We start from the raw sequence: 27,270 nt of genomic DNA on the forward strand, positions 1-27,270 counted from the left end.
AATTTCAATTAAACAAGGTAAAGATGCTTATATCATTCCCAAACAACTTGAAAACTCAGTTGACATCATTAATAGAACTGACCTATGAAAGTTATGCCTTTCTAATCCTAAATCACTTTTAGAACAAGTTTTGAAAGCTAATCTTTCATTTGGGTATCATATTCTAAAGGAAAATTTTATTCAATATGTAATGTTAGTAATTCACTAAATTACATGGGACTTTTTTTTTAAGAAAAATAATGAATACCTCACCAATTTGCAAAGATTTTCAAAGCATATGTGAACTAAATAATTGAATGCCTTTGCTAATTTTTCTCAGCGTGCATACTTATAATTGCAATTATCTTTTCAAGGTAACAATTCAGTATTTATCTTACTCTTTTAAATTATTCTTGAGGTGTTTATCGTTTGATGAGGTTTTAGTTTCCGGCTACATATATAATAGTTGAAACATGATAGCTAATAGTAATTACAACTCAGCTATTTGCCCTCTCTCTTCTCTAAAAATGTATGTCAGTCTTTCTGTAGGCGCAAGTAATTTTCCTTGAAGTTAGTTTTTGTCAAAAGTTTGTGAGTAGACTAAAAAAGAATTTTGTTAGCTCTTAGCTGTTTCCTAATCACTTTAAGTTGGTCAGTAGAACAAAAGTGACTATGGTCTTCAAGAACTGTCTTCCTCTGTGATGTGGCCGCTCTATCAGGAAGCTTGAGTGAGCAGCATGGGGTTTACTACAGTGAGGGCACATTCTGCAAAAATAGGCATTTAAAAGGCTGAGCAATGCATTTGTGAGAAGGATATGTTACTCATACTTTCTCAACTCCTTTCATAATCCTTTAGAAATAAATAATCCAGGGGCACCTGGGTGGCTCAGTCGGTTGAGCATCTGACTGTTGGTTTTGGGTCAGGTCACGATCTTGCAGTTTCTTGAGTTCAAGTCCGGTGTAAGGCTCTGTGCTAGCAGTGTAGAGCCTGCTTGGCATTCTCTGTCTTTATTCCTCTCTTCCCCTCCCCTGCTCATGCTGTCTCTGTCTCTCTCAAAATAAATAAATAAACTTTAAAAAGAGAGAAATAAATAATCCAAAATTAAATGTTCAGAATTCAAACGGAATCATACAATTAAATGGAATTGAATGAATAAAAAGTATGATTCCTCTGAAAGACTGTTATAAACAGACCTCAAAATACATAAAGCTTCAAACAGAAGAAAAGTATATTTCCTGCTCACATAAAATACTAAATATGTGTTCCTGATCAGTGAAACATCTCTCCTCCAACATCTTCAATGTCTGGCTTCCAAATATCGTGCCCCAGGGCACTGGAAAGGGAAAAAGAAAGACAAATCATGTGTGGGAGGTTTGGGTGGGCTAGTCTGGAAGTGGTGCGCTTCTCTTCTGTTCACATAAACCTGAATCATAAATGAAACATCAGTTCTTTGGCTGTTCTTGTGTCTCAAATGTTCTAGCTTTTGGACTAGCAATCATGCCATCAGTTCTGGTTCTCAGGTCTTCAGACCTGGACTGTAACTACACCATTGATTCTCCTGAATCCCCAGCTCACTGACTATAGATCTTAGGACTCCTCAGTCTCCATAGATTTATAAGCCAGTTTCTTATAACATGTATATTATTTGTGTATATATATACACACATAATGTATATGATATATATATATATATATATATATATATATATATACTATTTTCTTTCTCATTTGAAGTAAATGTAATTGATTTTTTTTTCAGGCTTGCTTTACACCAACTATTTTCTTCTATGGTTTTTTTTTTTAACTTAAAATTCTGCAATGACTTTCTTACATTTCTGCCAATTCTCTATTACAAAGAAAGCTATGTCCCACATTAGTTTGTTATTGCTGCAAAACAATTTGCCATGGACTTAATGACTTAAAACAACCACATATTTATTATCTTGGAACTTCAATAGATCAAAAGACCATGCAGCAGTGTTTAACTGGGTTTTCTGATTTGGGATCTCACCAGCCTGCAAGCTAGGTGTCAGCTGGGGCTGTGATCATCTCTGAAGCCTTATTGGTTAAAGTACTATTTCCAGTCTCCTTGTGGCTGTAGAACTCTGATTCTTCTCTTTGTTGTCGTAGTTGGTGGTGGTGGTTGTCGGCCAGGGACCTCTCTGAGTTCTTGGATACATAGTGCTTACAGTTCTTGTCACTTGGGTTTGTCCATATGACCTTGCAGATAATAGATGGATAGATAGGTAGATAGATAGATAGATAGATAGATAATATAAACATATAGACAGATATTGATCGTGTGTTTGTGTGAGCCTTATACATATTTATCTTAATGTAATTATAGGACTGATATTTCATCATTTCTGCCATACTGTACTAGTTAGAAGCAAATCCCAGGCCCCACCTGCACTCAAGGGGAGGGGATCACATGGGATGTGTCTCACTGGGGATCACCTTAGGGTATATCTGTAATGTGCCCTAACTCTTTATTTGATGTTTGTTCTAAACAAAGTATATCTTTATTTTGTTTTATTTATAGATGGCAAGTGTTAATGGTGATTAGATCACATTTCACATGAATAATTAAGCATGTGTGGACCTGTTTTTTAGTGTGTTCTATATAATTTTGAGTCAATGTGCTCCATATAATCCCATTAGCCAGTTATGTCTTGGAATTTCATCTTAAGAAAATGAATTAATAAGCCAGCATTTCAAAAGTGATGCATTTTTACTTGCATCATTTTGTTAGATATGGTCAGGAAGTAGGACACACTGGTTGTGAGTGCTTTGGACAGTGAGATAAGCTTATACTATCTTTCTGGTTCTTTCCCACTCGGTAAGTCATCTACTTTGAAAATAAAAGAGCAGAGCTGCCTTCATTTCAAAAGATTAAGAAATACACAGTGAGTGCTTACTATGGGCCAGACATCATGCTAGGACATTGACAGTAAGAAAGGGAAATGAATAAAATCATTCATCCTCTGCCCTTGTAAAGTTTTCATTTTAGTGAGGAAGATTCAATATTTATATATCAAGTATAAATTGAGGTAAGTACAAGGTGCCTTGTACTTGCACAGATAGGAGAAACCTAGCTAAATTCTAAAGAGTAGGTGGAATAGGCTGAATAGTGGCTCTTTAAGATATCAGGCTCTAATTAATCTGGAACCTGTAAATGTTAGAATATGTAGAAAAAAAGGATTTGCAAATGTGATTAAGTTAAGAATCTTGAGATGGGGAGATTATTGAAGCGGGCTCTAATATAATCACACGCGTCCTTATAAGAAGGAGGCAGAGAGGAATTTGACATGGAAGAGAAGACAATGGAACCACAGAGACAGAAATTGGAGTGATCCATCACAAGCCAACGAATGCTGAGCCACCAGAAACCAGAAGAAGCAAGGAATGGATTTTCCCTTAGTGATTCTGAGGGAGCAGGACCCTGCTGACACATCGATTCCAACCCAGTGAAACTGGTTTTGAATTTTTGGTCCCCGGAACTAGAAGAGATACTTGTTTTGTGATTTTATGCCACCAACTTTGTGGTAATCTTTTACACAAGCCTTAAGAAACTAATAGAGAATGTATTACAGACAGAAAGAACAGCTTGAACAGTCATAGAGTAGAAAGTAGATGGTAGATGCTGGGCACTGGAGTACCTCTGCATTACTGGAAAGCAAAAACTGAGTAGAAATGGTGAGAATCAGGGCTCCTTGACAAAATGAATACAAATTATGGTGGCCTTACATGGCATGCTAAACACATTGTCTTATGGGACATAAAGAGTTATGAAGGATTTTTAAGTAGAAGGGGCACCTGGCTGGCTCAGTCAGTGGAGCATGCAACTCTTGATCTTGGGGTTATAAGTTCGAGCCCCATGTTGGGTGTAGAGATTACATAAAAATAATTTTTTCAAAAAAAATTTTTAAGCAGGAGACTAATACATTATTATTAAATGCTCCACTCTGGGAAGTAATATAAGATATGGTTTGAAGTAGGGAAATAGAGAAGGTAAGAGAAACTAAGTAAGTAGAAGCAGTAATACCTGTTATGTTATTTTACACTCTCAAAGGGTCTCAGTTAAAGTGACAATGGGATCAAGGGAATATTGTTTTGAGAAATGCTTGGCCAATAAAAATTTAAAATTCAGCAGGATTCGGTGATTAGGGAGGTGGTATGAGAAAGGGAGAATAAACCTAAGATGAGTACCAAGTTCTGACTCAAAATTATGAAGTTGATAGTGGTGTTGTAACTGAGCACTTGCTTTGTTCAATTTCACTTATGAGAAGCAGTTTGAAGGAGCAAATGCCTCCCGTTTTGGGCATGTGAAGTTTGAGATATCCTTGGGGGTGTCCAGTAGTAAGCTGGCTGTACAAGTCTAATGTGAGAAAACAGGTAGAGCTGAAGGGAAAAGCAGTTCATCTTATCAATACACATTCAGCACAGAGTTAAGCTTGTTTTTATGACAGGGATTGCAAATTGATATGTGATTTTTCTGGAAAAAAAAACCCCACTTTGATCTCTATAGAAGAGAGAAAGCTATTTACAAAGAGTTTTCCACATTTGGCTTTTTTAGATGATTTCTTAAGCCAAAATGCCTTAGATATTTTGGAGATTCTAAAAAAAACACTAAATAAAATATTTCTGCTTATTTTAACAACCCCATAAATAAGCATTATGGATCCTATTTGTCCCAGTTTGTAAGCATGCATTCTGAGGCTCAGAGGGGATTTTAAGTATGCAACCCGGAGAAATTCTCCTAGTAAGTAGAAGCTAGAATTTAAGCTACAGTTTCTGTGATGCATAATTTCAGTAATTTTTCTACTGTATCATGCTATCTCTTGCTTTTAATATACCTCTTCTCTAAGCTAGATGATTCTTATGGGTAGCATTTCTTGAAACTGATTTTTTAAATCAGTTTGTAGTACCATATAACAAAACTGAAAATGTTACAGAAATTAATTTTCAAAACAAATTATAGTCCTATAATGTATAGCATAGCACTAAACATAGAGTGGGTGTCCCAAATGTCATATATTAATTGTTGGCTGACAATTTTGATTGTACCAATCAAGCCAAGATTCATCACCAAATTTTCATTTTAAAAGATGATGAGTTGTGTAAAGCCAAAGTATTATTTTAACTTCTGTTACACAGAAATCTTCTGTCTCTGATAGACTTTTTTTTTAACTTATTTAAGCAAAGACTTGGTCTCTGTCACTCTAATAATTAAATTCTTTCCAAAGGAACTCTAGCTGAGAACAGAAACTTCCCTATTTAGAATCTGAAGTGAAATATCCTTTTGCAAATCTGTTTTAATTTTGTGATCCTTATTCTTACACTTGTTTTTCTTATTCAATGGTGACAATATTTAGCTATGTTCTTCTCTAGTTGCAAAGGGAACTGTATTTTGTTAGGAATCTTTGAAAATACATTCACAAAAAGTATATTTGATTAAGGAAAAATGTTGACAATTTTCTTCCTCAAGAACATTTTTTTTTCATATTACCAATGCTTTGGTTGGTTTTCTGCCCTATATGGACACATATTTAAAAGCCATTTCCATCACTAGCCTGGTTCCTAAGAACTTGGATTTGTTCCCACTATTCCCTGTCTACCAGGTTTAAAGTTGTAATAGTGACCATTTGGAGAATTCTAGTTGAGCATCAGGCTTCTCTGAACTATAAGCCTGGACAGGCCAGCTGCTCCTCAGGAACTCGTCTCTAGGGTTGGGTTCCACATGCTCATTTCTATCACAACCAAGCACATCCCTCTGTCTGGGGTATGCTCTATTCTTTAGTGATCATTGAAATCAAGTAGGCTTTAATACTTCAATCAAGCCATGCTGAATCAGAAAAGAATTAATATATATACAAGCATACCTCAGAAATATTGGAGGTTTGGTTCCATACCACCAGAATAAAGCAAATACTGCAACAAAGTTAATAAGGGTGTTTTTGGAACATATAAAAGTACAGTGCATATAAAAGTTATGTTTATACTATATGGTAGTCTATCAAGTACACAATAGCATAATATCTAAAAAGCACTTGTATACTTTAATTAAAAAATGCTTTCTTACTAAAAATGCTAACCATCATCTGAGTTTTCCATAATCACTGATCACAGGTCACCATAATAAATATAATAATAATAAAATTTGAAATACTGTGAGAAGTACCAAAATTTGATGCAGGCACAAAGTGAGCATATGCTGTTGGAAAAAAAAAATGGCGCTGATGGACTTACTTCAGGCAGGGTTGCCACAAACCTTCAATTTGTAAAATCACAGTATATGTGAAGTACAATAAAATGAGGTATGTCAGTAGAAACAAAAAATATTCAAAAATGTCCAAAATAACCATGCACAGTAATAACTTTGGAGATGATCAGTGGTAATGAAAATGAATGAGCAATTCTGAAAAACACTTAGAAAAATTTGTTTGCAAAGACAGATTCGGTTTAGAATGATGACAACTTATCAGGTCTATAATATTGGTATACTAACTGCCTTATTAACATCAGTGGGGAAACTGATTAGAAAAGATAATTTTGGTTTCAAGATATATTACATTTGAGAGTAATCTGATTATTAAAATAACTATTAAATTTATTACGAAAGAACTATATTACCTAGGGGTGCTGGGTGGCTCAGTCGGTTAAAAGTCTGACTCTTGATTTTGGCTCAGGTCATGATCTCACAGTTCATGGAATCAAGCCCTGTGAAGGGCTCTGTACTGACAGTGTGAAGATTGCTTGGGATCCTCTCTCTCTCTCTCTCTCTCTCTCTCTCTCTCTCTGCCCCACCCCTGCTCTCCTCACATGCACTTTCTCTTTCTCTCTCTCAAAACAAGTAAACATTAAAAAAAGAAAAGAAAACTACATTACACAAAATCTCCGTGATATTACTCAGTTTTAGAGAAGAGAAAATAACAGTGTCTGAGTGTTAAATATGAACTAGTATCTCTTAGTCAGTCCATACAGAGAGATGGCCTGTGTTTCATTTTTATGTTATGTTTATTTTAAAACTTTCTGATATAACAATCCCACTTATAGTGCCCATATAATACACGTGGTAAAACAGATATAAAACAAAAGGGGATTCTTAACATGGTAGCTAATTAACTAAGGAGTGAATTCCCACCCCCATTTAAAGGTATTCAAATACAAAGTTAGTACAAAAACAAGCTAAAATTCTCTGGCTGGACTGGTGCCCCAAATTGCCAGTTTATATTTATTTAATTTATTTTATTTATTTCTTTTAGTTAATATCCCATGATGTTCTTTCCCAGCAGGTTACGTCCTGGTAAGATTGCTTTCTCCTGAGGGCAGGCTTTGTTAAGAAGAACAGAATGATCTGGCATGTTTAAAAATGGTTCATTTTCTTCTCTCCTTGCCAGAAGCATGAGGGCATTTTTCTCTGGTTTACACTCTAAATAGCTGGTAAAGCTCCTAGAGGTAAAACTCACAAAAGTGTAGAGCTTCCCTGTAACTGGGTCCCCCTGGAGACTTTCTCACACTTGTCTGAAGTGAGCCTCCATCAATTCATCAACTACAGTTCAGGTTTTCCTATCCTGGCACTGGTTCCCACAGAGGGTTCTGCTCTGGTAAGTTGTGATTTTCCATATTTGCCTCTCTGTCTCTCCACCTAACGTTCTGCCTTGTGACTTCTCTTTTCTAATGAATTTACGAAGAGTTGTTGATTTTTTCAGTTTGTTCGGTTTGTTACTTGTTATTAGGAGTGAGTGACAACTTCTAAGCTCCTTACATAACAATAGCAATATTTCATTTTAGGGGGTGGGAAATTACAGAAATCTGGGAACAGAAATCTACACAGCATGCCAGTTGAAATAGGATAATTATTATACTTATTTTACAGATGGTTAGCAGACTCAGAGGGATTACATAATTAGCTTATGATTTTACATCAACAATTGGCAAATACATGTTTTAAATAAGTCCTGGCATTAATATTACATGCTAGACTTTCTTAGAACAATGAAAGCAAGTTTATAGAATTTCCATTTTTTAAAGCTGGAATACACATATCTCAGATACTCGTCATCTTGTAAGTCACTAATCAAGAACTTAAACACATTTAAGTATTAGGCATGTAACATAACTGTATGAAATGGCAAGAAATGGATAGATATAAAAAAAAAAGGAGATACTTAACATGGTAGTTAACTAGGAGTGAATTCCCACCCCATTTAAAGGCGTTCAAATACAAAGTTAGAACAAAAATAAACTAAAATTCTCTGGCTGCCCCAATTTGGTGCCCCAAATTGCCAGTTTTTATTTCTTTCTTTCTTAAAGCTTTTATTTTCTAAGTAATCTCTACACCCAGCTTAGGGCATGGACTTACAACCCTGAGATCAAGAGTCCCATGCTCTACTGACTGAGCCAGCCAGGTGGCCCCCTCTCCAAATCGCCAGTTTTTTTAAAAACCTTCTTATAAGCGATTAAATTTTAGGTTATTTTGTGAATTTTTCAATTTTTAACACCACATAAAACAATTTGATTATGATTTTCAATCCTTTTGAATTCACCTAAACATAAGAAATCAGGATTTATGTCCTTAAACTATTGGTTCAAATCCAGGACTAAAATATCTCACATAGAAAACCAAAAAAAAAAAAAAAAAAAAAAGAATACATACCAAAAATAAAGTTGAAAATAAATTATAAGACAAGCTAAAAATAAAACATATGGGAACAAAACAAATATACTTATCCTGAAAGTAATCTGATTGTAGAGTTCTAACTCTCACTAAATATTGTGTTAGGTAAAAATACAAACTTTTGCAAACCCTACATCATTCAAACCTCACAATAATGATATCAATAACAATTCTTTTCCCTAAATCCTCAAAATTACACATTATTATTGTTATTATTAGCAGTTTTTATGGTCCAAGTGACTTTTTAAAAGACTTATCCTCCTAATACAAATGTTCACCATTTCCTCTTGCATTTCAGGTCTTCCTTACAGAATAATTTCCTTCTACTGAAATGACATCCTTAAAAGTTCCTTTTAGTGACCATCTCTTGGACATATGATAATTTTGTCTGAAACTGTCTTTATTTTTCTCTTGCTCTTGAGAGATAATGTCTTTGGATATTTATTGGTTGCTATAGAGTGAGTGTGGCAAAATTTTCTTTTGCAAAAATATAGAAGCCTAGTACTCACCTGTTTCCTCTTCATTTTTATTCATTCCCTCAGTTGCCACTATCATCATCATCATCATCATCATAACTGTGACTCTCTGTTTCTGAATTTAAATTTAAGAAAAACATTTCAATATTTTTTCATGTAAGATAATTTGACTAATGTCATAAAAATTTAAGATACTTAGTTTTATTCTTTCATTTAAATTCTAGTTTGTGGCAATTTATCAGTTTAGAAGTATAAACCTTAAGCTGTCTTGATGTAGCTTCAAAAAGGTTAAAACCTGGATTCATGAAATTAATTGCTCTTTCCTTCTTCCCTTGATCATTTTAACTCTGATCCAAATAAACAATTTAAATCTATTTGTGAAGAGATAATTATGCCAATTAAATTCAGTTGACTGCTCTCAAAAACTTAGAGCTTGGAAAATTAGTCTTTACAAGTTGTTGTAAATCTTTGTAATTCACAGCTAAGTTATTGGGGTACTTTGGTGGCTTGGTTGGTTAAGCATCCTACTTTGGCTCAGGTCATGATCTCGCAGTTTATGGGCTCGAGCCCCACGTCAGGCTCTGTGCTGACAGCTCAGAGCCTGGAGCTTGCTTCAGGTTCTGTGTCTCCCTCTCTCTCTGCCCCCTCCCCTCTCTTTCTCTCAAAAATAAGTAAACAAAAAAAAAATAACTTGGTTATTTTGAAAGTCTTGTGGATACTGAGAACATTATGGGCTTAGCATTAGATATGTATTCTATGTGTTTTGTAATTTTTACTATCTAATTTATATTGAGTAATCTTGAATAATCTAACTTTATTTCTGTAGGAATCATGGAATAAAAGTCCATGGTTGTTTACTTAAAAAAAAAAAAAGAAGAAGAAGAAGAAGAAAGAAAGAAAGCAAGCCTGTCTCTTTAATTCCCCACCCAAACTTGGTGGGAAAGCCAAAGAACATGAGAAAATTTCAGAATCCATTGTTTCAAATACTCATTTTTTTAGGTTTATTTATTTGTTTATTTGAGAGAGAGAGAGAGTTAGTGAGCATGAACCAGAGAGGTACAGAGAGAGAGGGAGAGACAGAGAATCCCAAGCAATCTCTGCACTGTTAGAGCAGAGCCTGACATGGGGCTTTATCTCATGAATCATGAGATCATGACCTGAGCCAATATCAAAAGTCTGATGCTTACCCATCAGTGGGAAGGCCTTTCACTTCCTCTTTCCAGAATCCTGCTTACCTTTTTTTAAACACTTCTTCTGGCCTTGGCTCTGGTATATATAATTTCTGACCTAATTTTCACTTTCTTCCCCATAGTTCATCTCTCTTCAAAATTTGTCCATACTTGAACTAAATTATTAATCAATCCATCTATTAGCTTTCACCTTCGGCAAGTCTCCTAAGTTCTCCTTCATGTGGCTTTTGTGAGTACGGACAACTCTGGTAAGACCAAAACCTCTCTTGGCTTTCAATCTAATAGACTCCGTTTTTTGACATTTTTAAGGCCTCTATTTCATAGATCAATAAGACTTGGAAAACAAATTGAAAGCATTAATGTCATTTCAAATTGACAACTTGCCTGTTCAAGAGAAAGTATCTGACCTGTGGGTGGAAATGCGTTAAGGAGTTTACAGAGAATATGCTGATAAAGTTGACTTTTTCACAGCAGGGCAGTCTCAATGGTGTCCTGCATTTGATAAAATGACCCCTCAGATAATAGAAGACCCAACAAAAAATTGTAGTAGTTAAAAGTTTGAAGTGCAAATTCTCAGCATCCACCAATGATAACCAAATAAATTCAAAAAAGTTTCTTAACCTTTTTTGTGTTGTGACTTTTTCACCTATAAAATATGCATAATAATAATGAATCAGGCAAGTAGCTGATGGAGGGATAAACAAATTCATGCACAGAGTAAACACTCAGTAAGTGCCACCTTGTTATGATTTCATTGTTCCTTTTGAAATCAGAAACATTTTGATTCTGCAAATCTCCAGCTCCTATCTACAAATCTCTACAGTCTGAGAGATTGTTCCTGTCCTTCATTCTCTTAGCAAAGAATGTTGTATCAAAAGATATCAAAGAATGTTGAATGTTGTATCAAAATCCTCAATTACAAACAAACATTCACTCTAGGTTCTGGAGTCTGAGCCTAACTATAGAATCTACTCATATATTAAAAATAGCAGATGACACATCTGTATTATCTGTCCCAGAGGATGCAAAGTATAGTTAAGTGCAACTCTAGCTGGCTTTGTTGTGATAAAGGCTCTGTGCCATTGAGTTACAATCTTGAGCCAAGATTATACCTGGAAAGATGATTTCCTCTGTGTTAGTGGTCTTAACACTGGAGTGCACCTAAACTCCTTAAAGTCTTGTTAAATGCAGCTTCCAGGACCACTCTAAAACCTACTAAATAAGAATTTCTGTGGGGCTATGCTTCAAGAAAATGCATTTTAACATGTACCCTGAGTAATTTTGAAGCAGATGGTAGTTGGTTACAACAGGATTGGAAAACCCCTCTCAAGTGCTATAACTAAAGGCCCAAGTGAGATAACTACAGAAGCCTAATGAACCTATTCACCCAGTCAACCCAATGTAATGTGAGATTAGTCCACCACTTACACATGCATGCCAATTTCCAAAGTAGTATCTGTCCAAGTATATTCTGTGGCCATTGCCATGGAAGATAACGCACATGGTGCAAGAAGCATGATGTTCCTCAGTTGTATTTCACAGAGTGAACATGAAGTTTAAGCCATGCCCTATAGAACGGGGAGCCAATTTGCATATTTGACATGTTTGAGGAACTGAAAACTTACACTCCTTAATATTGTATATCAGGGAGGAGAATTTACACCAGATAATGTAAAAATAGACATGGAGCAGATCATAGAATGTTTTGTAGGTTAAAGTAATGATTTTGAATTGTATTTTGAGAGCTAGGGGAAGCATTTATAGATGACCACTTTTGCCGCTGTGTAGAGAATGTATTACAGGAGGCAAGAGTGGAAACAGAGGGATGAGACGGGTTAACATAGCAATTTAGGCAGGAAAGAACAATGGCATGATTAAAACAAAGCAACAGAAATGAAAAGAAGAGTTTGTATTCAAGATGTATGAAGACAGAATAAGCAAGAATTTAGAAATAAGTTGAAAGTAATGAAAATAGGTAAAGGAAGAAATCAAGATCCTTTAAGGATTTTGAATTGGGAGAAATAGGATTTATGGTACCATCAATGGTATTTTTAAAAAAGTTGGTGAGATCTGGGAACAACTTAGACGAGATGAAGAATCAAGAACTTGATTTGGAATCTCTTAAAGTTTAGCATGTTAGATGTGAGTCAGCTTCTCAGAGGAGATGTCTGGATAAAGATGTATATTTTGAATCATCAGCATAAAAATGGAGGATCTATATAAAAGGAAATATGTCTGCCAATCCATAGAGATTTGAACTTCTTGAGAAACAACTATTGCCATCCATCTGGTTTATGTATTGTTTCTTGTAAAATTTCATTTTCAAATGAAGAGCGTTTCCTTTCTAAGAATGCTTTTGCCATCACACCAGCAGCATCAGCATAACCTGGGAACATGTTAGAAATATAGAATTGCAGGCCCCATGCCTGCCTTATTGAATTGCTATCTACATTTGAACAAAATTCCTAGGTTATTCATTTGCACAATGAAGTACAAGATACAAGACAGTACCACTCTATGGTATGGTGGGGAAGAGGAAAAACAGTACTACTGCTATACATGGGAAGCTGCAGCCACTGACCTGCCCTCCAGGGTTTTAAAACAACTCTGATAGGGGCGCCTGGGTGGCGCAGTCGGTTAAGCGTCCGACTTCAGCCAGGTCACGATCTCGCGGTCCGTGAGTTCGAGCCCCGCGTCAGGCTCTGGGCTGATGGCTCGGAGCCTGGAGCCTGTTTCTGATTCTGTGTCTCCCTCTCTCTCTGCCCCTCCCCCGTTCATGCTCTGTCTCTCTCTGTCCCAAAAATAAATAAACGTTGAAAAAAAAATTAAAAAAAAAAAAAAAAACAACTCTGATAGAACTTTAGGGGTGCCTGAGTGGCTCAGTTGGTTAAGTGTCCCACTCCTGACTTCAGCCCAGGTCATGATCTCACGGTTCATGAGACTGAACCCCACGTTGGGCTCTGTGCTGACAGTGAGAAGCCTGCTTGAGATTCTGTCTCCCTCTCTCTCTACCCCTCCCGCCTTGCTTTCTATCTCTCTCAAAATAAATAAAAATAAACTTTAAAAAAATAATAAAATAAATAAAACTCTGATCAAACTTTAATATGCATTTGTGTATTGCTGTTGCTACACACAATTACACAAAAGGATTCACCAACCAGTACGATAAGAAAGGCATATTCATCAAGGTCAAGAATATTTTCTTCATCTATACATCCTCAGTACCTATCTAGTATTTATATGTAATGTCAGTAGGTAGTATATCGAGGGGTAGTATATCGAGTTTTCAACTACTCTTTTAAACTTCCATGATTCATGAAGTCAATACAAAGCCCATATGCTTCATGGCTGTTGTATCATTCTCTTTAAATTACTTTTATTATTATTCTTTAATATTATAATGTAATTTGACTTGTATAATTTTTGTGTCATTTTAATTAAAAATGCTTCCTTTCTAACTAAAAGCTACTTTAAAAATTTTTTTTAATGTTTACTTATTTTTGAGAGAGAGAGACAGAGCATGAGCAGGGGAGGGGCAAAGAGAGAGGAAGACAGAATTTGAAGCAGGCTCCAGGCTCTGAGCTGTCAGCACAGAGCCTGGCATGGGGCTTGAACTCACGAGCCACAAGATCATGACCTGAGCCAAAGTCATATGCCTAACAGATTGAGCCACCCAGGCACCTGAAGCTACTTTTTATTTTAAAACTAAATGACCATTTTTTTTGTGTGTATATGTATGAATAGTTAATACAATACATCAAAATGAGTTATAGATTAATTAAATTAAGAATATGTACAGATTTATAAAAAGCTTTTATTCATAAATAAGTGTTGTAGTCCCCCCCACACCCCGCCCAATAGGAACAGGATGTACAACCAACCAAAAATTTGGTTTTGATGTTAAAACTGATAGCACACAGCAAGGGTTTTTAAAAAGGTTTACATAATGAGGCTTTCTGGGAAGAGCAGTGAGGTTTCCAAGCAGATCCAAATGGCTTAGATGATCAGAAAAAGGAGACTACCTTGACGTTTATTATGATTACAGGGTGGAGCTGGGGTAAGGGTTCCAGTGCACATAGAGAGGGCTTGCAGTATTCAAACTTTTCTGCTGGCACTAAATGTGGAAGCACTTTTGTGGTTACAAACCCACAAAAAAGTGTTTCGGAACTCTTGAGGTTTTATTATAATTAAAAATGTTTCTAATATTGACTCTTATCTTCTGACCTAAAGAAGCCTTTACTACTGTATTAGCAGAAGTTTATCCTAAAACCTCAGCATTACCACCGTAATGAGAAAATAGAGGTTGAAAAGTTCTGAACCTACTCATGACTTTACTGTTTCTACTTTTAGAGCAGGGCTGACCTTTCTCAGGCGTTGGTTTTGAAAGGAACATTCACATGACTTTTGGAGACTTTAAAAAATTAGGAACTTTGCCCTTGAGTTTGATATGATTGATGTCCATACATTTTTCACTTTATAGCCATGGTGGATGGCTATGAAAATTGATGTTATTTTGACAATTTGATGGTAAAAACTCTAAAGCATGTTCTTTTCTAAAAATAGCACAAAATGTCTATTCTGGAAATAGGAGCCTGGTAAATCAAATCCTGGTTACCTAAAATTATCATTTCTGTTACATATTCATTTTGTGCGTGTGTGTCCGCTCTTCCTGAGATTCTGACATTTAAAAATGCATGTGAAAAAACAGTTCTTTATATATGTAAACTGACATGTGTTGAAAGAACATTGTGAAGATAGAATGTGCATTTCTTCTTTTAAAAAAAAGAGCAAGAATATTTCTGCTGTTGAAATTTCTATACTCCTCAAACCCAGTTCAAATCTACTTTGTCCTTCATATTTACCTTGGTCTATCCAGATACATTCAATCTCTCCTTTGCTTAAAGATTTCAACAAGAGAAAACAACCAGGTTCGTAGATACAGAGAACAGACTAGTGGTTTTGCCAGAAGCAGAGAATGGGCAAGTGGGTGAAATGGGTTAACAGAGTCAAAAGGTACAAACTTCTAGTTATAAAATAACTAAGTCATGGAAATGTAATATACATCATGGTGACTATAGTTAATAATGCTGTGGTACATTTTTGAAAGTCACTACAATAGTAGATCTTGAAAGACCTTATCACAAGAAAAAAATGTGTAAGTATGTATGGGGATAGATGTTAACTAGACTTATACGGTGATAATTTCATAATATACACAAATATCAAATAATTATGTTGTATACTTGAAACTAACATAATTTTATAGATCAGTTATATCTCAAAAAGAGGATTTCACTGTGTAGTCCTTCATTTATAGTATTTAAACATACTCTGCCTTGATTACTGCTTTGAATTTATTTAACTCTACTGAAGCTTCTACTACAAAACTTTAGTCTTGGCTTGAAGATATATATATATATATATACACACACACACGTACACATACATGTATACATATATACATGTATGTATATACATATATGTAAATGAAATTACAATCTTTACAAGATTAAAAAGCTATATGAGAAAGCAATATAGGGAGAAAGTATCTAAATAGCTCTTTGGAACTGAGCAAAATATTTGAGGATATTTGTGTCCTTTAATATACTGACCAAAAAGCACGCATGAAAAGGAGACTCTTGGGGTGCCTGGGTGGCTCAGTCAGTTAAGCGTCTGACTTCAGCTCAGGTCATGATCTCATGGTTTGTGAGTTCGAGCCCCGCGTGGGGCCCTGTGCTGACAGCTCAGAGCCTGCTTTGGATTCTGAGTCTCCCTCTCTCTATGCCTCCCTGGCTAGTGCTCTGTCTCTCTCTGTTAAAAATAAATAAATGTAAAAATAAATTTAAAAATTATAAAAAAAAGAAAGAAAAGGAGACTCTTAATAATGAAGTAATTATTACTTAAGTAACAATTATTACTTATTAAGTAATTATTACTTAATGACCCATCTTGTGAAATTCTGTCAGGTACTCTCTATGTGCTTACAAAGAGTCCATGGCAGCTGGGAGAAAGGCTATGCATGGTTTCAAAATACAGAATATCCCTCACCCAGGCTGATCTTCCAACTATGACTATTAAGAATCCAACTAACAATCGCAAACAAATTTGGAGTCTGATCTGGCACACTTTCTGGCAGTACTAGCCATAACAACAGGTTGTTTTCACTATCCCTTTGCATCATGGAAGGAGTAATGATTTATCCTCAGAGTAATAGGTTCATATACCAGATCAGATTTGCTTTCCTAGCTGGAATGTTTTGGTCAGAACCACTATTCTTGCTTTATCTATTATTTTGACATTCCACGTATCATAGGAAATTCATTTCATGGCAAACATCTGGAGGGAGAACCTATTGGAGGTTCAATTATAACATCATTTGGGATACACAAACTACACATTTGGAGGCTATCCTATAATATATGGTACACTCCTCAAAGCAGAGGCCCAGTAACAAAGGAACAGCGAAGAAATCCACTTTCCTATATCTGTAAACTTCATCAGTTGGTTAGGTTTTAGTTCCTAAAAGAGAACTAGAAAGTTTCTACTAGGGCACAGTCACGGTTCTATTAAATTGGAAACTGAAACAGCCCCTGACCATTTTGGGCTCTCAAGGCAGATTTAGGAAGGCAAACAAAGTAAGGGATCATTGTAGTGAATGATTCTAAGTCCTCAGATGAGCCACTATTACTCAGTGAGGATAAGGAACATACATTTGAAAACCAGAAGTTACCACTGATGCTCTGCTTAGTAGTTCTTGTATGAGAATGCTAGTACATTGGAAATATTTAAATGCCAACTCGATAGACACATGACCACCAAGGATTCAATCTATGTAAATCTGAAGGTTTCTCAATCACCTCATCAGCAGAAGAATTTTGTCTAGCTGAGATACTGATGGAAGGTAATCCTCAATCACAAGCACTAAATGTAATTATTTTGGTTTTAGTCATTAAAACCTTGATTAGCAAAAAAAAATAATTTATTGTCCATCATTTAAAACAATTTTGTAATGTTTATTTATTTTTGAGAGACAGAAGGAGACAGAGCCATGAGTGGGAGAGGAGCAGAGAGAGAGGAAGACACAGAATCCAAAGCAGGCTCCAGGCTCTGAGCTGTCAGCACAGAGCCCAACGTGGGGCTCAAACTCAAAAACCATGAGATCATGACCTGAGCCGAAGTTGAACGCTTAACCAATTGAGCCACTCAGGTGGCCGTATTGTCTGTCTTTTTATCCACAATTTTTTTCATGTATTTTAGTGGTGATGAAATATTTTGCCACCAGAGGATTGGGTATATAATTATGTATATATAGCCATCTAATTATTTACGAGGTTTTTTTTTTAACTTCCACTACTCTATTCATTTGGATTTGATGCAGTTTGAAGTATTTACATCTCTCTTCAATAATTAATTAATAAGGGTGCCTGGGTGGCTCTGTCGGTTAAATGTCTGCCTCTTGATTTCAACTCAGGTCATGATCTCACAGTTCGTGAGTTCAAGCTCCAGAGCCCCATGTTGGGCTCTGTGCTCTTGTCAGCATGGAGCCTGATTGAAATTCTCTCTCCCTCTCTCTCTGCCCCTACCCCACTCATGCTTTCTCTCTCACTCTCTCTCAAAATAAATAAATTTTAAAAATAATTTATTAATAATTCTACTGTTATTATTTGATTTTAAATTTATGTATTTTAATTATTACATATAAGGAATGATTTCTCAAATGGTTTGAAATATGTTTCATTATTTACCAACTTATTTTGTGTGAGGCAAAATAAACACATATTATTTCAACTGCTAGCAACAGAATTTCTTTTAGTATAGAACTCCTTTTTTAAATTTTTTATTTTAAGTAAACTGCATGCCACATGTGGGGCTGGAACCACAGCCCTGTGATCAAGAGTCACATGCTCTACCAACTGAGCCAGCCAGGCACTCCTAGCACTTTCTTTAAGGAGGAACATTTTGACAATTGCTTAGGGATGGAACATGATTCTTTAAAATCATGGGGCAAGATGTATATGCTCCAAAGACATAAGCTCAAAAAGGGGGAGCAGAATTCCTAAAGAAGAGGATAAAAAAAAAAAAAAAAAAAAAAAACGGAAGAGGAGAATGTCAATACAGAGCAAGTCCTAGGTGAAATGTTAGGATAGGTGGCCAGGTGGCAGAAGGACTTTGAAGAATGGAGATTTCCTCCCTGTTTTTATTCAACAAATATTTATTGAATTCTTCTGGCAAAGACATTTACTTGAGTCCCTTAGGTATTAGGTGACAACACCATCATAAATTTTATATTTTGGTGGGAGAGAAAGACAAGAAATACAAAGTTAAGGGAATATAAAAATTTCCAAAACGAATATTGAGAAAATAAAACACTTAAAGAACGTAATGAAGAATGTGCTTGATATGGAAATTGAGATAGGATGGCTAGTTAAGACAATCTAAAATATTTCTATTGCTGTTACATAAAAATTATACTATCTGCAAACTTGTGTGTTCTGTTAAAAGTCTATTATTTCAAAGAACAAAGATGACTTCCCTCAGTAGGCTAATATGGAAAGGAACTCCGAGGCTGAAGCATGAGATATAAGCCACTGGAACTGAGAGGCCAGCAATGGACTCACAGCTAGACAGTAGCAAAAAGAGGGGCTTCTGGGTGGCTCAGTCCCTTGAGCATCCAACTTTTGATTTCAGCTCAGGTCATGATCTCGCCATCATGGAATTCAGCCCCATGTCAGGCTCTGCACTGAGCCCCCTCTCCCTCTGCCTCTCTCCCTCACTTGCGCGCACTCTCTCTCTCTCAAAATAAAAAAATAAATAAATAAATAAATGAAACAAAAAAAATAAAGATAGTAGCAAAAAGAGGGATGACCTCAGCTAGCATGTAACATACATTTATATACCTATACTTTGTATTCGATCTCATTTATTTTTCACCTATTCTTATAGCAATATTGAACTCTATTCATTTAGGCAGCATTATAATTTATTGATAATAGGTGTCCAACATTTGAGTTCTTTTGAAATATTTTTTGTTTTTTTAATATTAAAATAATTTGTCAGATTTTAAAAAACTTTTATTTCACTGTGATGTGCATCTGTTTTTCACATAATGATGGGTGGACTGAAGTTGGTATAATATAAAATGGTATATAATATATAAAAAATGGTATATAAGATAATATAAAACAATATAATATTATATTCAGAACCAGAAACTGAACTGCGATATTTTTTCCCATAACCTAGTCATATCATCATAGATAGGAGGAAAAATAATATCAAAAATTAAAATAAATGATAAATATAATTATCATCATAATGTATTGCAAAAAGGAAAATGTGTAGAAGTAAGGAAAACTCAAATCCAGAAAATTTTTGTCATTTACCTTTCTCTCAGTACCCCAAAGTCACAATAATGAACATGTCTATATCAAGTTTTACATTACATTTTACTCCAGAATTAAAATATTTTTAGAACCACTATAGGAAGCACATAGAATATTATCCTTAATATTTTACATTTTATATCACCTCTTCTTCATGTTTCACATGCACAGAGGAATGAAACTATTCAGTGAAAATCTAAAAGAATGAATTGTTGTGTGGCAGTGTGTTTCCTAAGAGCAATTATATTTTAAGAAGAATAAAAACAATTATATTTATGTTTTCTGTATACTTCCTTTCTTTCTTCATGTACAGGTTATTCTGGACTAGTGTTATGACCCCTTTTAAGAAGTTCCATAATGGTAGCTGCTTGTTGTTTTTTTCTTTTTAATATTTTATTTATTTCTGAGGGCTGGGGGGGAGAGAGAGGGAGGAGAGGCAGAGAGAGAGGGAGATAAAATCTGAAGCAGGTTCCGGGCTCTGAGCTGTCAGCACAGAACCCGACTCGAGGCTCAAACTCAACAAACTGTGAGATCATAACCTGAGTGGAAGTTGGACGCTTAACCAACTGAGCAACCCAGGCTCCCTGGTAGCTACTTGTTCTGATAAGAATTATATTTCAAATATGGATAAGCCTAAATTAATACGATATGGTTGTAAGGAGAAATTATTGATTTTAGTCATCTGACCTATTTAATTACCCTTAGCTTCCTAGGCATTGAACTAATAATTATTCTTATTAACCCTTCTCATATTTGCATACATTTTGAAGGAATTCTGAAAACAAGAAGTATGCTATATAATTCATAGGATCACAGGACATTAAAATGTAATGTTTTAAATGTTGCCATTAAAATTTAATTTGAAACTGAGGGTTGATGGGGGGTGGGAGGGAGGGGAGGGTGGGTGATGGGTATTGAGGAGGGCACCTTTTGGGATGAGCACTGGGTGTTGTATGGAAACCAATTTGTCAATAAATTTCATATATATATTAAAAAAAAATAAAAAAAAATAAAATTTAATTTGAATCTTAAAAGTTACTTGAATTAATAATAAAAATAACTTAAACATAATATGGTTAGTAAATGGCTTGGCATATAGTAAATGCTCAGTAAATGGTAGCAATTATAAATAATTTAGAAAGGGAAATAATGCTCTTGTCCCTGGATATGTGATTGTTCATAATCATATGTAGTTTGCAGCTGTGTTCTTAAATTGCAACAAAGTTTAGAACCATTTAAAATGTAAAATCTCATTAGTAAGACACAGACTCAGTAGATGTTAAAAGCTACATTAGAAAGTTAATAAGTAAAATAAGTAATGTTCTTCTTAAGAATACTTAGAAAACTTTATGGTATTTTGGTTAGTCTTTTCATTGGCTTGAAATTTATTTCTCCAACTCAAGAAAGATTATCCATCCATTCATTCATTTAATGTTTATTCAGTGACTCCAACATGACAGTGTTCAGTGTGGATGATATGAGTTGGTCTGCCCGAACTAGCCTTTTCTTAATCATGAATGTCCATCAAAATAACCCAATTCTCTCTTACTCTTTATCTATGCCTCCTTCTTCATTCCTTCCTTATTGCTTTCTCCTCTTTTCCTCTAAACCTTTACTGGTAAAGAATAGATTTTGGTAACATCAAGTATGCTTCCTTCAGAATATCATCTATAGTCTCTGAGTTTTCCCAGAGTGACTGAACTACAAATTGGGATCACACATTTGATAAATTAATTAAATGATGTGTAAGTTTTTCCGATTAAAAGCCAGAGTAGGTCAACAGTTTATCACAATCCAAGACATATCTTTCTCACTTTTTTTTTTCCTTTCAAGTTGCACATGCCCTGTGCAAATTTGCCATTTCTCTTGTTCATTCTACTCCTCTTTTATGTTGCTCATTAAAATGTTACATTTTATACCCAATATTGTTCACACTCTACAAGGTTTTTATCACTTAGATAAAAGCAATCTAGTTGATGCACAGCTGGTTTCCAGTATGATCTAATTGCTTTTGTGATACATCTCAGACACCTAATGCCACACAGAACATTGCTGCGCTTTTTCACATAAGTAAATTAAATTACTTGCAGATGAACTTGTTTTATAACATGTACCTGGAAAAAGTTTCAGCTCATTTAGTGAAATGTCTAACATCAAATTTCATTGAAAATGTGCCTGCATTCAGTGTATCTTTTATCTCTGATTTATTTTGGTTTCTTACCACATATTTCTAAACCATAAATTGTTTATAAATATTGATGCTATTTTTTCATTCCAAATTTTATGCCTTTATATTAATGATTTCTTTTTATTTTCAACTCCAATATACTAATCAAATTTATAATTAAAGAAGTTTAACTGAGCTGTATTTTGTTTGTTTTGCATGATTATTTAAATGCTACTAAAATAAACCATATCACTTAAAGACTATGACCCACATTTCTGAAAATCAGCTAGTTGGTTTTAATTTTACATCTCTGCACCATTTTTAAGGGATCGAATTTTGTCAACTTGCATTAGATTATGTTTATTTTAACTTTCAAATAAAAAGATTTCTAGCTTAATACCATATGTTCATTAAATGTTTGCATCATTTTATATGTAAGTGAACATTTTTCCAGTTTTATTTTATGAGGCAAAGGGTAAAAATACATAGGCAAAGAGTAGCAAAGAAAACAATATAAGTAATTGCTCTACTAAAAGTTTAACATTATTACCTTCATTTTTCATTTTAGAAATTGAGATTTTGGTAAAAATAATCATGTTTACTACACCTATTACTTTGTATTATCTTCGTCTAATGAAATATTGAGCAGAAGCATGGGTTGGATGGAACTGGTAGCAGAGGGACACTTTGTAGGCAAAATAAAATAAAATCACTAAAAAGCATTTATTCCTAATTATTTAAGATTTGAGAACTTTACATTTGTAGAACTTTTTAAATCATGATGTATAAATACTATTATCTTTCACCCAAGTATAAGTAGGCATGTATTTTATATGATTATTCAATTCTATCAATGCATGTATATGAAACGTTTGCTTGCAGTTTACAAAAAGTGGTGACTATTTATGGGAACTGCATATTTTTTGTATTTGCAGCATAAAATCACTAAATAAGCTTTTAAAGTTCTAAGATGTGTAAAAATGCCTGAACTGTGTGTAACAATAGAATAAATTAGATACTAATGAGTATTGGAAGCAATCAAATAGTCTGGGGGACTAAAATGGAAATATAATGACAAAGATGGATTAAGAATATTGATGAGAGAGAAGCACAATTAGAAATTAGATAATAAAAGCAAACTGCCATAGGACTAATCAAGTAGATGTATCACTTGGAAAAAAGTTCAATAGGGTGTAATCACCATGAAATGGTATAAAATATATGTGGTACATTTGTGCACTCTGAATTTAAAGATATTTGGACAAAGTTTAGAAACACTAAATACATATGCAAAATGTAGTCATGATTGAAAGAATCAATCAAACCACATTCTAAAACTATTTTAAGAATTGCTCTATTTCAAGAATTGCTTATGAGAGATACATGAGAGGCAAAAACTATAGAGAACATATATGAGAAAAACAACTTAGAAAAGAATCCATATCAATACATATCAAGATTAAACCGTGTCCTGAAAATAACCCTTTTGTGTCAAATACAAAGACAGATTATTAACACAGTTTAAAATCAGCTAAAAATGGCATACACTTCCTAGTATATAACTAGTTATAATTTATGGAAACAGAAAATATGGGCTAACTAAAGTAAAGGTACATTCAGCATAAAGCAAACATTACTCCATATGGATAAACTCATCTCTTCTGAAGTTTCCTTTAAGACCGCAAAGGAATTAATGAGTGTCATCATCTACACTGCCTTGTACCGATTACGTTTCATTGTAAGTTATATTCATGGTTGGTAACTGTTTTACAAAATATTTTTAAATTTATTTTAATGTTTATTTATTTATTTTGAGAGAGAGAGAGAGAGCAAGCAAGGAAGGGGCAGAGAGAGAGAGGAAGAGAATCCCAAGTAGGCTCCATGCTCTCAGCGCAGAACCTGAGGTGGGGCTTGAACTCACAAACTGTGAGATCATGACTGACCAAAACCAGGAGTTGGTCGCTTAACTAACTGAGCCACCCAGGTGCCCCTATATTTTATTATTTTAATGTTTATTTTTATTTATTTATTTTGAGCAAGAGAGTGTGTGAGCAGAGGAGGGGCACAGAGAGAGGGGGAGAGAATCCCAACTAGGCTCCATGTTCAGCACAGAGCCTGATGAGGGGCTCGATTCTGCTACCAGGAGCTCATGACCTGAGCTGATACCGAGTGGGAGACTCAACTGACTGAGCCATCCAGGTGCCCCACACAAAATATTTTAAGTCAAGTAGCTGAATGGTTAATTGCCTTCTAGAGAAGTCTAGCATTGATCTTATTATGAATTTATGACAATTGTGATATAGTATTTTTTTTCAATTTTTATTCAATAAAAATGATTTGGGGGCCTGGGTGGCTCAGTTAGTTAAGTGTATGACTTCTGCTCAGGTCATTATCTTGCAGTCTGTGAGTTGGAGCCCTGTGCTGGGCTGTGTGCTGACAGCTCAGAGCCTTGAGCCTGCTTCAGATTCTGTGTTTCCCTCACTCTCTGCCCCTCCCCCACTCATGCTTTGTCTCTCTCTGTCTCTCAAAAATGAAATAAAATAAAAAATGATTCAAGAGCTTAATATATAATGGTATAAGTTATTTATCATGCCAATATGAGCAAGAAAGTTTAAAAAAAGACAAAAACCTAAGAACTGAATTATGGACAGACAAGAAAATTACGATTACGAAGCCAAATAATATTTTTGTTTCTGTGTAATGCAACTGTAATATGTAGCAAACTAGAAATAAAAATACCATCCTAAAATTTTAAGATGTATGATATGTAGCTGGAGAAATAACATTTACACATAAAAAAAGACCAGAGGGACTGCTGGGTGGCTCAGTTGGCTAAGCGTCTGACTTCAGCTCAGGTCATGATCTCGCGGTTTGTGGGTTGGAACCCCTTGTCGGGCTCTGCGCTGACAGCTTGAAGCCTGGAGCCTGCTTCACATTCTGTGTCTCCCTCTCTCTCTGCACCACCCTGGCTTGCACTTTGTCTCTCTTAAAAATAAATAAACATTACAAAAAAAAAATACCGGAAACTCCATGGCACAGGATCTATAACTGCAGTTAACACGGTGATAAACATAAATGCAAGCATGTGTGTGTGTGTGTGTGTGTGTGTGTACGCCTGTGCATGTTGTGTTAAAGAGGTTTCAGGAAAGCCTTCCTGGAGTTGGTACTTGAAATGAGTGGCTTTATTTACCTGCAGGGGAGAGTAAAAGTTACAAAGTTCTGAAATTGAGGCAGTGAAGACAAGGCATTGGACTATGAGGCAGTACAGTATGTCTGGGCACAATCAAATTTGTGTTGTTGAAAAGGAAGGAAAGAAAGGGAGTTGTTCAAAATGAGACTGGTGAGACTGGCAAGACGACTCATTTAAGGGCTGAACGAACGGAATCCCATTTGAGGAGCTTAGAATTTAGAAGGATTGGTGAGGCATTTATCATTTTCATAATGGGAGTAGTATGCTTGCTTATATTTACTTTTTAGGTTCACATTTTTGTCATGAGTGTGGAAAATAAATCTAACACTTCTGTTTTCAGTTATATGGCAGGATAGAATTACCCAAACAATTTTCTCTCTTGATACAACTACAATATCAGATAAAATACACTAAAAATAATTATCTTTAAATGCTGTTAACTGAGCGAAAGCAACAATTTTGAAAGGGAAACTAGGACAAAACCCAGAGATAAATGAGTGCTAACGACAGCTTAACCCTTGAATGGAATTGTCAAACAACTGGGGCACCAAGGTGCTGCCTAGGCTCAGAGCACTGGATACAAAGGTCTGGCCTCCATTTCTGTGTATAATGTTCAAGCCACTGCCTGAAACTAACCAAACCTCAGTTGAGTAACACTTGGAAAAGCAGAGGAAGAATAAACGATTTGATGGCACTGGAAAGCAAAAACAGACCCAGAAAATTGAGAGACTGTGATCCTCGATTCAAAAGAAATACTCAAGGTAGGCATTTACCTAACTTTGTCCGTGAGGCCTTTCCAGTTTGCTGCCTTACCATGGATTAGGGCCCCAACAGAAAGGAGTGGTCTTACTGGTCTGAGAAGAAGACAGGTTGGAAATCAGAGTTGCCACCGGATTTAGACATTGGAAGGCAAAATCCTGATGCAAAAGGAACAAAATCTTGGTATTTGGAAATGACATTAAGTAACTGTATTTGACACATCCCTGAAATCTAGGGAACAAAGACCCTGCTGGACCCCACAAAGTGATTAGGAGTGAAACGGAAGCCAGCTGTGGGGTCCGCCTGCAGCCTGTCAGGGGGGTTAGCTTATGGTAGACCTTGCTCATATTTGGATCTTGTGGAAGGTTGTCAAGGGGTTATTTTTGAAGGGCTTTCCAATAGGGGACACATTCTCAGCATGAAGAACAGTATCTATCATTGGTAGACATCGAATGATAGAAGTAGGTTATTGTAAGTGCCTTCTGGAGGACCTGCATCATCCTTTAAAAGAAACCTGCAAGAATATTTCTGACACTAAAGTATTCCTAACAATCTGAAAACGTCTCAAAAAAAAAAAAAAACCCAACACTGGAAAGTACCAATATCTAATTTCAGGGAAGGTTATTGAGGGAATGTGACTGCCGGCGGACTCATGAGCTGAACTCAGTAATCGGAGGCTCCTCATCCCAACCTGTCCTTGGAATGTGGCTTCTGTGTGCCTTCCCCACTCCCAGAAGCTGACCCAAGGACAAAACCTTGAGATAGTGATGTGGGGTTGAAAGCATGCTGTCAGTATATGAGACTGAAACAAAGTAAGGCCTCTATATAAACTTTTAAGATTTGGCAGGTGGGTGCAGAGATCTATTCATCTTGCTGCTGCCTAAAACAAGCCTCATGTGGATGCTCCTTTGCTCATTAAACCTGCCACCTACACATCTCAAGTGGCCTGCCTTTTTCTTCTGTCTCTCCCTCCCCTCCACGTGCAGGGACTGTTTCACATCTTATCCAGGAAGCTCCCAAGAGGGTTGTGAACCAACAAGGCAATTGAGTAAGGCTTTTTCTATCCCTTACTTTTCCAATCCCCAATCTCTTCTGACTCTGCTTGGACTTTGTCATGTAAAATCCCACTGCCATGTGACTTCCATGCTAGAGATGCCACATGTTAGCTCTCTAGGCAATAGCCAGGTGAGCTTTTAGCCAACAGCCAGCATCAGTGTCCAGCCCTGTGAGTAAGTTCTTGGTTATCTAGCCCTTTTATCCATCTTCAAAGGACTGCAGCCTCACCAACCATCTCACTATGTCCCCTGAGATACTTGAAACAAGAACAATATGGAAATGGGGTGCCTAGGTGGCTCACTTGTTTAAGTGTCTGACTTTGGCTCAGGTCATGATCTCAGGGTTCATGGGTTCAAGCCCCACATTGGACTCTGTACTGACAGCTCAGA

At 35.7% G+C, this 27,270-nt stretch overlaps 1 long non-coding RNA gene across 1 annotated transcript in view; it reads right to left on the reverse strand.

Moving 5' to 3' along the window:
- Positions 1-9,223: 9,223 nt before the first annotated feature.
- Positions 9,224-27,270, reverse strand: part of LOC115518589 — a 33,848-nt gene continuing 15,801 nt past the window's right edge. The window contains exon 5 of the long non-coding RNA XR_003970315.1: positions 9,224-9,251. This is a non-coding gene — a long non-coding RNA (uncharacterized LOC115518589). The remainder of the gene's footprint in view (positions 9,252-27,270) is intronic.

Source organism: Lynx canadensis, chromosome B4, assembly GCF_007474595.2.
Source record: "Lynx canadensis isolate LIC74 chromosome B4, mLynCan4.pri.v2, whole genome shotgun sequence".
NCBI classification, from domain to species: Eukaryota; Metazoa; Chordata; class Mammalia; order Carnivora; family Felidae; genus Lynx; species Lynx canadensis.